The sequence below is a fragment of the Periplaneta americana genome, chromosome 8 (genome assembly GCF_040183065.1).
Source record: "Periplaneta americana isolate PAMFEO1 chromosome 8, P.americana_PAMFEO1_priV1, whole genome shotgun sequence".
Taxonomy (NCBI): Eukaryota; Metazoa; Arthropoda; class Insecta; order Blattodea; family Blattidae; genus Periplaneta; species Periplaneta americana.
The window spans coordinates 151089008-151100330 of NC_091124.1; the positions used below are offsets into that span (position 1 = coordinate 151089008).

The 11323-nt window shown below is 34.5% G+C and overlaps 2 long non-coding RNA genes across 3 annotated transcripts; one reads left to right on the plus strand and one right to left on the minus strand.

The window, feature by feature from the left end:
- The first annotated feature begins 951 nt into the window (after positions 1–951).
- Positions 952–4987, plus strand: LOC138705150 (uncharacterized). Of its 2 annotated transcripts, XR_011333640.1 has the most exons (7): positions 952–1330; positions 2185–2375; positions 2579–2637; positions 2786–2845; positions 3581–3642; positions 3745–3872; positions 4210–4987. It is a non-coding gene; the product is annotated as an uncharacterized lncRNA (long non-coding RNA). The 2 variants fall into 2 exon arrangements; XR_011333639.1 differs by having other exon boundaries at positions 3581–3872.
- A 3703-nt stretch (positions 4988–8690) lies between these two features.
- On the minus strand, positions 8691–9877 carry LOC138705151 (uncharacterized). The gene is made up of 2 exons (XR_011333641.1): positions 9805–9877; positions 8691–9046 (listed from the first exon to the last, which is right to left on the minus strand). It is a non-coding gene; the product is annotated as an uncharacterized lncRNA (long non-coding RNA).
- Positions 9878–11323: the final 1446 nt, after the last annotated feature.

Sequence of the window (11323 nt, forward strand, 5' to 3'; positions counted from 1 at the left end):
ATCTTGCAAATTTATGTAACAATGGTTGTCATGGAGATCGAGAAATGAATAAATAAAAAACTGTAAATTGAAAATTCATACCTCTAATGAAAAACTTATTTAATTGAATCTTAACATTTTTTTACATATTAAGATTTTTATTTTTCTTCTTCAATGCACTTCAACATGACTACCATTCCTAGCACGACAAATTAAAGATTCAGAACCATAGTGGGCCAAGTGCCATTTACTAAAAACGTAGAAAGCAAGGGTTAAACTTAAGTGAATATCATAGAGCGTATTCCGAATCTCAGCGCTGAACAAACTTATGGCATTACGGTGTTCCGAATTTCACCGATGGAGTCACTGATGCTCCACAGGCATCGCACCGGTGCCATCAACTTGCAGAGGTGGTGGCAGTCTCCTTCAGCCGCCATGAGTGATTCTGATTGGTTCTTGTATAGGGCGGGAATTAGCAGACGAATAACATTGTGCACTGTTGTGTCATGGCGATGTGCTCACAACGTAAAAACAGTATGTTAATGGCTTATGAGCGAACATGTCAACGGACGAGTTATTACTACTGATTCAAGAAATAAAGTGTTTATGCTCTCTTTTCTTTGAACCTGATGGCAGTACGGAAATTTCGCAAAATTTTGCTAGCGTAGCACAGACAACAACTCATACAGTCGCCATGACAGTCGCCTTCCAGCAGTTTTGTTCCTATTTTGCTGCAACGTGACGTCATTGTTGTCCACCGGTCCGGTGAGATTCGGAATACGCTGATAGTTTAATGAAGATTGGCATATCATTTAGTTTTAATGTGCATACTTTATATTATTTGTTATATAATTCATTGAATTATGGTATTTACTTAACTTTGACTTTTGTTTTCTCTGTTTTTAATATATGGCGCTTGGCCCACTATCCTTCAAATGTTAAGCCTTTTGTCAATCGCTATTCAGGTATTCCTTAGGGCCTGTACTACGATCGCCTGTTAAAGCTCCAGATTCGTATACTCCAGTTTAGCAATCTGGAAGTTAAATATTTTGTTCTGTACTACCAGCGGATTTTAACTGCAGGATTGTTATCCGGAAGATATAGTAACATTTTTATTACGTTGGCAATGAAGTTACTGAAAATGTAGTGAAATTTATTGCGTTGGTATACCTTTCCCCGCGTATTTCATGTTTATGTTCCGTGTTTATATGGTACTATTTATTTTGAGGTTTTATTGTAAGCATTATTGTTATTATTTATTATAATGCTGAAGCTCCAGCCAAGAAAATAACAGAGTGAAGAACAGAAACTTACACATACTGTATGAAGAAACTTTACATGGAAGCAAAAGGTAAGATTTTAAAGGTTATGTTTCTTTTCGAATAGTAATAATTCCTACAATATGATAATATTTTGGTTTTAATGAGTAGGCCTAAAGAGGACGGGTGCGGGTTCCAGCAAAAGTGCGTTTTTCTCCATAATCATTGTTTTATTCATGTGTAACTGCACAAGAAGTGTAGGTGGCAATTATTTTTGTATTGTAATTAATATTAAGTGTGCTTTCAGTTTGTTGTATAGCCTACATTATTAGTGAATAGGGCCTATTTCGGTAATTTTTTTTAGAAATAATGTACTCACGGCTTCAAATCATGGGTCGAAGGCATAGTAACTCGTTTAAAAAGAAACGTTCACTGATACTGATAATAATGAATGCTGTTTTTGGCCTGGGATTTCTAACCAACATTAGTACAGCAAGGTACACTGTTCCTAGCAAATTACCAATATTTCAGTATGTTAGGCCTACGTATTTTACTGTTAGTATATGGGCGGATATTTTGTATTAGGCCTATAATACCATTCGATCACAGATAGGGCCTAACATTATTTTTTAAAAGAACAGCATGAGGTGGAGAGACGTTTCCACTAAAATGCAATATCTGTTGCTGCTACCAGTTCGACTATAATCACTCACTGTAATGCACATTCAACACCTCGTAAAATAACACAGAAACAGAAGATATTCAGTTTTTTTCCAAAGTTTCTATGTACAGTATAGTCATGTTTGATATTGTACTGACAATCGTCCATTAAAAGCTCTTGCTTATTTAAGTATAGAAACTTAGATAAGGGAAAAAGAGAATTACAGTATATCTTCTAATGTTGTAGGTTGCATATGGAATTAACCTAGTTTTACTTCCTTTTTAGTAATATAGAATGAAGCATGGGAAGAATATAGTAACATCAGCACAAATACAAGGACCTGAAAACAGCTGAGAAGCAAATTTGAATTCTTGGAAAAGAACACAAAGAAAATTGCTGCTGCAGAGAGACAATGCAGGCTACAAACAATTGGAGCCCCTCCAACTGAAGCAAAACCAAATCCAAACTTAGCCAAGGTAAGTGATTTAATTCTCCTATCAATTGAGTGATTTCTCAGTGATTTTTATTAATATTCAATGCATAAGTTCACTTATATGTTAATTTATACAATTATTACATAATAAGCAGAGGAAATTGTATAACACAAGTTTGAATTCTTTTTATTTATTTATTTATTCATTCATTCACTCATTTATTTATTTACTTACTTTTGTTACAGCCGAAGTAGTAACTAAACCAAGTTCCACTGATACCAGTGCAGCTAATAACACGAATGAGGTTAGTGTGTAAGGAATTAAGAGTCAGAAGAAGAGATGATGAGCTTTAGAGATAAAAGAAAATATTAGATTCTTGAAAATTGTTATACAAATTTAATTTAATGTCGGTATTACTTTATAATACTATTATTTCTATTATTACCATTCAGGTTCACAGTGCAATTCTCTAGTTTTTGAAGTGAAACTGGACATCCCAACAATATCTCCAGGTAATTTGATTTATACTACAAAACATTCTTTCACATTCTACGTATGATCCTTTTCCAATCTGAAATAGCTGTAACATGTAAACACATTTTCAGCCAACATGTTGAAAATAAAACTAACACACATACTATATGAAATCTGCAGCAAGCAGTAGATAAATTAGATGCAAAAGTTAAAAAAAAAAAATGTTAAAATATAAATTGTACATAATGATGAAATGGTCACAAGAAATGGATGTCATAAAAACTAAACATCATTGTATTATAATATTATGTGGGATTTGAGTGGGAATTTGAAATTTATAAATGTAGGCCTAAAAATAGAAAGTACACTAAACTGAAGAATTTATTTTGAGATTTCTCTGTAATGGGTTTGTAATTAGATTAGGCCACATTATGTTAAGTTGTATTTCAATTTTACCGTGAGGATTCTCATTTTGAAACTTGTGAATGATTTTTTGTGTACAGAAAAACTGAAAAATATCTTTTCATAAGGTAAAACAGAAACTGACTTCACTCTATTTACAATAGAACTATTTGCTTGGTTTTCTCTCTCTCTCTTTTTTATTGCAGCTTCACTTTCTTATTGTTAAAAATGAGTTTGGATTAATAGCACGTTAGAAAATACAATACTGTTACAGCTGCTGACTTTGAAGTGTCCACACATTTATGATAAAACATCATCTTTCTCCAGAATTAAATATCTTATGAATTAATTCCACTCTTAAAATATTACAGAGTCAGCTGGTGCAGCAGGTGAAGGTCTTCCACTGTACGGGTATTTACACAGTGTAATGAAAGTAAGTTTTAAGTGAAATTACTGGTTTATTCAGTGTAGGTAGTGTAGGCTAAACTCAGAAAGATCTGAATATAAGCATATATCCCTCTCTTAAATATTTCAGCTGATAATGGGATAATAGCTGATCGAGTTACACCCCAAGGATGCTTAAAAAAAAAAAGAAAGAAAGAAAAAGCAAGCCCCTGAGGAATGCATTAGCCACATTGAAAAATCTTTCTCCATCTGTGAACTGTAAGTTTAATGTTGACTTACTTTTACTTGAGATGTTAGAAATTCATGAACTTCAGTACTATTACAGTGATTTCTTTAAAAAATACATTAGTTGAAAGTTGGAATCTAACATTATAACATAGATTTGAAATAAAAGTAAGTCATATCCTCATGTTTGCAAAGAGATGGGGTTTGGAATATCAAAAGTAAGATTTGGAGTTTTTACATTACTTTTTCCTCCTCTTTAATGAATGGTCTATCTACAAAGACATCTTCAATTAGTGGCAGAAAGTAAATGCTACAATAATCACCCATTCTTTATGTTTTAACAAAAAATATGTTTAATTTTGTTGACCAGATTTGTTTGACCTGGATGACTGGGAGATTACTTCTTCTCATCCTTCTAATGGAGTGATAATCTCTTGCAGCTGTTCTTGATCTCTGTGGTCTCTGGCCTCTGCTTTATCTGCTAGTCTTCAGGATTAGGTTCGAGTCAGGTGATAATTATTAACTAATCTAAGGTTTCTGGTTGGGTTCGGGTCTGGTTCAGATCAGGCCGAGATGGGCCGGGCCTAAGAATTATGGCCCGTGCAGATCTCTAACAAATGGGGCTTATAGCTGAAGTTGGCTCTGCCACAGTTTTCCAAGTTTTGTGTATTTGCATATGTATTTGTGTTGTGTTTAATTACAGTTACTATGTACTCTTATGTATTAGCCTGTATATTATTAATTTGTAAATATGACATGTACCATAGCATATATAATGAGACAGTGGATGTAATACATGATTATGCTTATTGTGTCTCCTGAAAAATGTCGTGTTTTGTTCACACAAAATAAAGAAATAAATTTTAAATTTAATTGCAGCTATAGTGCATCTCTCTTGTTTTAAGTACACATTCACAGAGTACCTGAATACAATTGAAGCGTCAGCTGGAACAACGTTGTAAGTTACAAAATTTTCATTCGGTGTGTTTCCGTGTAATAATGTTGTATGTCATGTTACCTTGCTATACTCCTTGGCTTGCAACTGTCCATCAATGCAGTACGTGAAATTTGTCCACTCAAAAGTTTGCTACCCTCATAAGAACAAAGTTGTACGCATATACACATTTTTGCAGCTCCTGTAAATTTTACCAAATATAATTTATAACGTTGTTCCAGCCGACGCTTCAGTTAATGTGCCTCTTGAAAAATGTTGTTTTACCATATTTTGCTTATGTAAAATAAATTTGAATTGCAGATACAGTGCATTTTTATTGTTTTAAATAGCCTACAGTGTACCTGGTCATAATTTTTAAAATGTATTTATCAAACCTTTGTGTTTGAATCATCTTAGCCTGTTAAGACATCACTGTGAGGGATCCAAGCAATAAAATATATATAAAAAGTAACGATATGAATATGTTTGCATACATGAATCACTAGGCCTAGCGTGAATGAAACAGCTCCCTTGCAAAACATAAATGCCAATTCCAAAACTTTCAGGAAATGAAGAAAAACTGTCACGTCTAAAATTTAATAAACTGTTACAGTTTGTTAAATAATAATACTGTATATAGCAAGCGGAACAACTGGATAATACGCACGGCAGACCAATATCGATAGTCGACTCTACTCGCTGGCCACTAGTCACCGGGCCGTACCGAGCCGTATCAAACAAAATATAATCGAAATGGTGGTAGTCAAATTCGCGACTATATTCTTAAATAATTCACTCCATTAGTCTAGTTCAAGGTTTTATGTAGTACAACGGCGGTTTTTTGAATGCATTAAAAGAAAATGAAGATGTAATAAGATAATAAACTAGATATCACAAGGAAATTAACAGGAAAAAAGGTGTGTTTCACGGAATACAATTAATATGACGGAAAGTAAATTTCCGGTTAATGTTCGCCAAAGCGTAAAGTACGTAATTATGATGGCGTTGCTGTTTTATTTCTGGCCTATCGAAAAATACCTAGCCTTTTACGAAAAAAAATTTAAGGACCATGAAATTATTCACCGCTTTCATTATAAGCCTATTATTTTTTAACAATATTACGAATCAAAAACTGTCATATTATATAATTTTAACTACTACATGGACGAATCAAATCAAGCTAACCTAACCAAAGCTAACCTAACCTAACCTAACCAAAGCTAACCTAACCTAACCAAAGCTAACCTAACCTAACCAAAGCTAAGCTAACCTAACCAAAGCTAATCTAACCTAACCAAAGCTAATCTAATCTAACCTAACCTAAGCTAACCTAACCTAATCTAAGCTAACATAACATAACCTTCGTAAATGCAAGGCCTGTAACCGGAGCAAGAAGGGATCTCAATCATTTAATCTGCAAGTACACGCAAAAATAAATTCAAGTAAGGATCACGCTCCCACTGCATGAGAGGTCCGCGCATGCGCTACAGCAAAACTGTTTCTGTCCCGAGCCTCTCATCTAAGGCACTCGTCATAATTTACTCGCAATATTTACGCAAATACACATTGTCGCTAACAGTGGTGCTATCTCTCAATAATGTTCAGAACGAAGGAGGTAGACAGAGAGAGAAAAAATTTCTCCCGCCAACTACGCCACACACCAACGTCATGTTCTTATGTTGGTGACATTGTGTATTTACTTAAATTTGGTGGTAAACGTAACGGCACGGTTCAAAGTGGCCGTGCTAATTCTCCAGTATAGCGTAGCAAGCATATCTTAAGTCTGATTAATGAAATATGTTAGGCCTACTCCTACTGGTGAGCGATATATGCAAGGAAGGAGAAGGGAACTTGGCACCCAACCACATTATCTCCTGACAGTTGTCTCATGAGCAGACATCGGATTCTAGGGCAAATGCCTATTTTGTTTCTTTAGGAGAAAAGTAAAAATAATTATTAATATTTGTGTTTCATGGAAATTGAAAGGTATTCAAAGACTTTTATAGTGCCCTAAAATGCCCTAAAACGGTTATTAGAGCCTAATTTGTTAATATTCGCCTAAAAATGCCTAACTCACTGTAAAGTTTCGCATTTTACTCTTACTTTTTATAATTTATACATGCATTCACTGCGAAATTTAAGGCATTTAAAAAGTGGAAAGTTTGCTTCACACCGGCCATGAAACCATTGATAAAGGAAACAAAATGTTTTGAATCTCACGACACTCGCAATAGATTTCACCGAATTTAACATGTTTGGAGGCATAAATGCCGACAAAGAACCAACCTTAGTTTTGAAGCAGGCAACAATCACAACATGTGCTGCTACCGATTCCGAGATATTCTATATTATAAAAATGACTGTTTTCGGTCTGAAACCGATTAGCTGTACTGCCCTTCAGAGTGTCATAAAATCACAATTTTTGGAGAAAGAGTGTTTTTGAAATATTTATGAAAAGTCGTAAAACTGCGAATTAATAGGGTAAACCATTACAAAATATTTAAAAGAAAGGCCCTCCTAGTGTTAACACTACCAGGAAATGCAACAATAAGTGGAAATTTGTATTTTTGTCCAATTGAATCTCAATAACAACGGTTCATTTGAATGCTCGTTAACAGTTGCTCTTTCCCTCACCTTATTTGTGTTGAGAAGTTTTGAGCGGTAGGACGTTTTCCTGTGAAGTTTAACGCGATAATGCCGAAAAATATAAGTGCAAAATCTACATTGATCCGGCAATGGCTAACAGAATATTCAGAATTCACTTATGATGGAAAAATAATATTCTGCAAGATTTGTAGTAAACAGGTATGTAACAATAGTTGAAATATATAAATTCTATTAATTTTAATGAGTAGGCCTATAATATTTATACATTGACTGAGCTATCCTGAGGTATAATTCTTTTTAAGACCACTACACTTTAACCTTTTGAATTCTCCAGTCAAACGTATGTACTCATAATATTCAGTTCTTCCTTACAACTTTGATAGCAATTGCCGGGATGATATTCTTATATTCTAATTGCTTAGCTGGCAGCTTTTCACGCTACTAATTTAGCTTCTTCTGCATGAAAGCGTGTGTGAAAGCAGTGAAAGATTGTCTGAATGACTCACGAGTGAAAAACGATATTGCCTACATAACATCAAACTTTTCTTTCATACCTGCAAGCATTGAACAATTAGAAAGTGAAAAACAATCTCTTTGTAGCCAAATAGCAATAGTAAAGGAAGCTCAAGTGAACATACATTCTGCTTTGGGCGAAACTGGGAAAAAAGTTAAAAATAAGAATGTAGGATTTTCATTGTTGGAAAAGGTATCAAGAGTGATATCGGGGGAAAGTGTAAATGTTCCAGTAAGTATTGATGTTTCTATTGTACCTAATTTAAAATTTGCGCCTCTCACATCAGTTTCGGTTGAAATAAGATTTTCTGCTTTCAAAATGATTCTCAGTGACAAAAGGCAAAGGTTAACTGTGGAGAATTTAGAAAAAATTCTGGTGGTGTACTGTGCAGATAATTATAATAAAGTCTGAGCATGGAACTGAATTTCAATAACTTAAAATGAGTAATCTTGATATCAATAATCATTATTTCATTAGTTTCAATATATTAAATTTGTGCAGCTCTGTTTGTAAATATAATATAGTATTCTTTTTTAATGTTTAAACATACTTTTTTGTGCGTATTTTAGTGTATAACTAAAAATTTCAGTGAAAGAAATAAGTATGATACCTTGATGTGCCTAAAATGCCTATTTTCATTAAAATAGAGCCTAATTTTACAAATTTTGAGCTTATTTTAGGCGCCTAAAACTGCAATTTTTAGTGCCTAAAAATCCGATGTCTACTCATGAGTGATGCCTTATTGGTATTCCAATCTATCTTCGGAGAGTTGACTAAACAACTAGCAGACACAAAATGAAACAGTTCTAGGAAAACTTTAATCAAGACCTATAATATATACATAAAACCTGTATTAAAATACTATTCAGAAGTATTCGTAACAGCATCAAAAAGAGACAGAATCCCTTGGGGGGGGGGGGGAATAAGCCTTGCACTTAATTACTGGAGCAAATAAAACTACTCCCAATGAAGCATTAAAAGTCATCACTTCAATTAAACCAAGCAGCAAATGCAGCACTAGCTCGATTGACAACAGTTCCTGCTGTAACTTCGTGGACCCCACAAAAATCTCCTACTGTTGTCAATGTTCTCCCAGTGGCATAGAATCTCAATACCAGTAGTAGTTGGTCCATTGGAGGTAAGGCATTATTTCTGGAAAAATGTATAAACAATGAGATTTGGTTACAACTTTACCGGTAAATCTTTACAATAGCGTTACCAAAAGAAGGCAAGGACTCCCTACAGGATAGCCTGGAAGAGAGAGGTTTGGATGTAGTTTTGACATTTTTTTTTTTAGACAATTGTAAATATATGCAAATCATACTAACCTGTCACTAACTCGATCTTACGAAAACTTGTCTTTTCCCTTTAATTAGTAAGAAAACACAGTAATGAAATGAATGTGTTGCCCTTCCCTGCCGCCTACCCTTCTATCTCGATAGAACGATCCCGCCTACCCGTACCTCTCCACCGCACTCCACATTCACAGCAACTTTCCACCTTTATTTGGGAAATTGGTGTCGGCACTCAATTTTTCTTTCGTTTATGGTACATATGACTTGACTAGAACCGAAATATGTGAATACATTTGTATCTTAATGTGGTAACGCAATTGTGAAGAAATGGTAGTTTACCATATAAAGGATTTTGATATATTATGTACTGTTATTATTTTTTATATAAAAGTATTTTGATACTGTTATTATTGTAGGTTGCCCTATATTATTATATCAATCACCTTCATACCTTGTAAGGGCAACAGAACACCTGTATGAAGCAACATTCTAACCTCACTTCTACTGTATTACAGGTTACTGTACTTCAAAGTAATTATTATAGTGCTATTATATACAAAATATTGATGTAATACCTACCGAAATAGTGTAGCTTATTATTAACTGTGTACTTACGAGCTGTGTCTTGTTTCAGTTGATAATTGATTTCATGTAGTAGGTTTCGTTATTCGAAACTGTCTAAAAATTTCTCGTCATCCCATTCTTCAAAATTATTTGGACGGGGCCTAATTCGTTTTGCTGTTCTGATATAACGAAGCATCTGCTCCAGAACTTATCATCAGAATCAGTATCAAAATTAAATTGATCCTTCAAATCACCAGCTGTACAACGTGCAGCCATCTTGATTTCAACACCGAGTTCCAACCTCCGGATAACGCCAATCTGCTACTCTGCCTCCCGGATTGCTAATCTGGAAGTTTAGCCTCCAGATTGCACATAACCAAAAGTCGTAGTACGCAATTACAACCCAACTTCCGGATAAATATGCCATCTGCCGGATAAGTTTAAACTAGAACTTTATCCGAGAGTCGTAGTACAGGCCCTTAGCGTATCAATAGTGACATTTTGAAGTTGGTAAAATTGTTTGTGAGAGTCATTTGAATAATTTATTTTCTTTCTTCCGTTATATTTCAATTTGTCTGAAAACCAGTTACTCATCTTCCATAGAATTATATCTGCCAACTGAAACCATCATCTGTTCAATTGTTTGTTTCCCATAGTCTGATTTCTGTCGGTTTCGCGCTCTTTAATTTTAAAAACTTCCGTTAATTGTACTTGTCACGTTTGTGTTACATACAGTATTTCATGTGGAACACAAAGCTTATAGAGTATTTTAAATAAAATATGATGTTAATTATCATAAGCACTTTAAATTTCAACTAGATAATCGTCATGTAATATTAATGCTTCCATCTATTAAACACTTGCTATCGCTGTATTTAAAAATTCATTATCGCATCTCCAGCTGTGGCAAAACGATCGATGAAATGTGCATTATGCATCGTGGAACAAGAGTTACTACCCAACTCGTGTGGAAGCAATGTTTTCCACAGCTTTTTATTCCAGCATTTTGTTCTACTTACGAACAGACAGAGATGAATTTAAATTTGAAAGTTTCTTGGAGTTCGTTTGCCATATGCTGATTCTCAGCTGTATTCATTCCGGTTGTTTGGAACACCCAAAGGATTCAAAACATATTCAGAAGAACGGTAAACTTTGTGATGTAATTGGAGACTTCACAAGATAATAAATTGAAATAAAAATCTGCTACAAGCGTAGCTCAGGGGGCAGTGCGTTTTCCTGCTGATCTGGAGATGTTCTCGGACGTTGGTTCGATTCCCGCTTAGGCTGATTACATGACTATGTATTTTCCGAGGTTTTCATCACCTGTAGGATGAATATAAGATAATTAGGTTTGCCAACCGTCCCGTATTTCCCCAGACAGCCCCGATTTCGACCAGCGTCCCGAAATAACTTGCACACGTATCAAAATATCCCGATTTCATGGCATATTAGACACAGCTGATTTTCATTCCCATCATATTTTTGGATTTAGTTTGGAATGGAAGATATTTCCGCATAATCTCATACAGACATGCTTCCAATATGTGATGAAATGGAGAAATGACTAGTA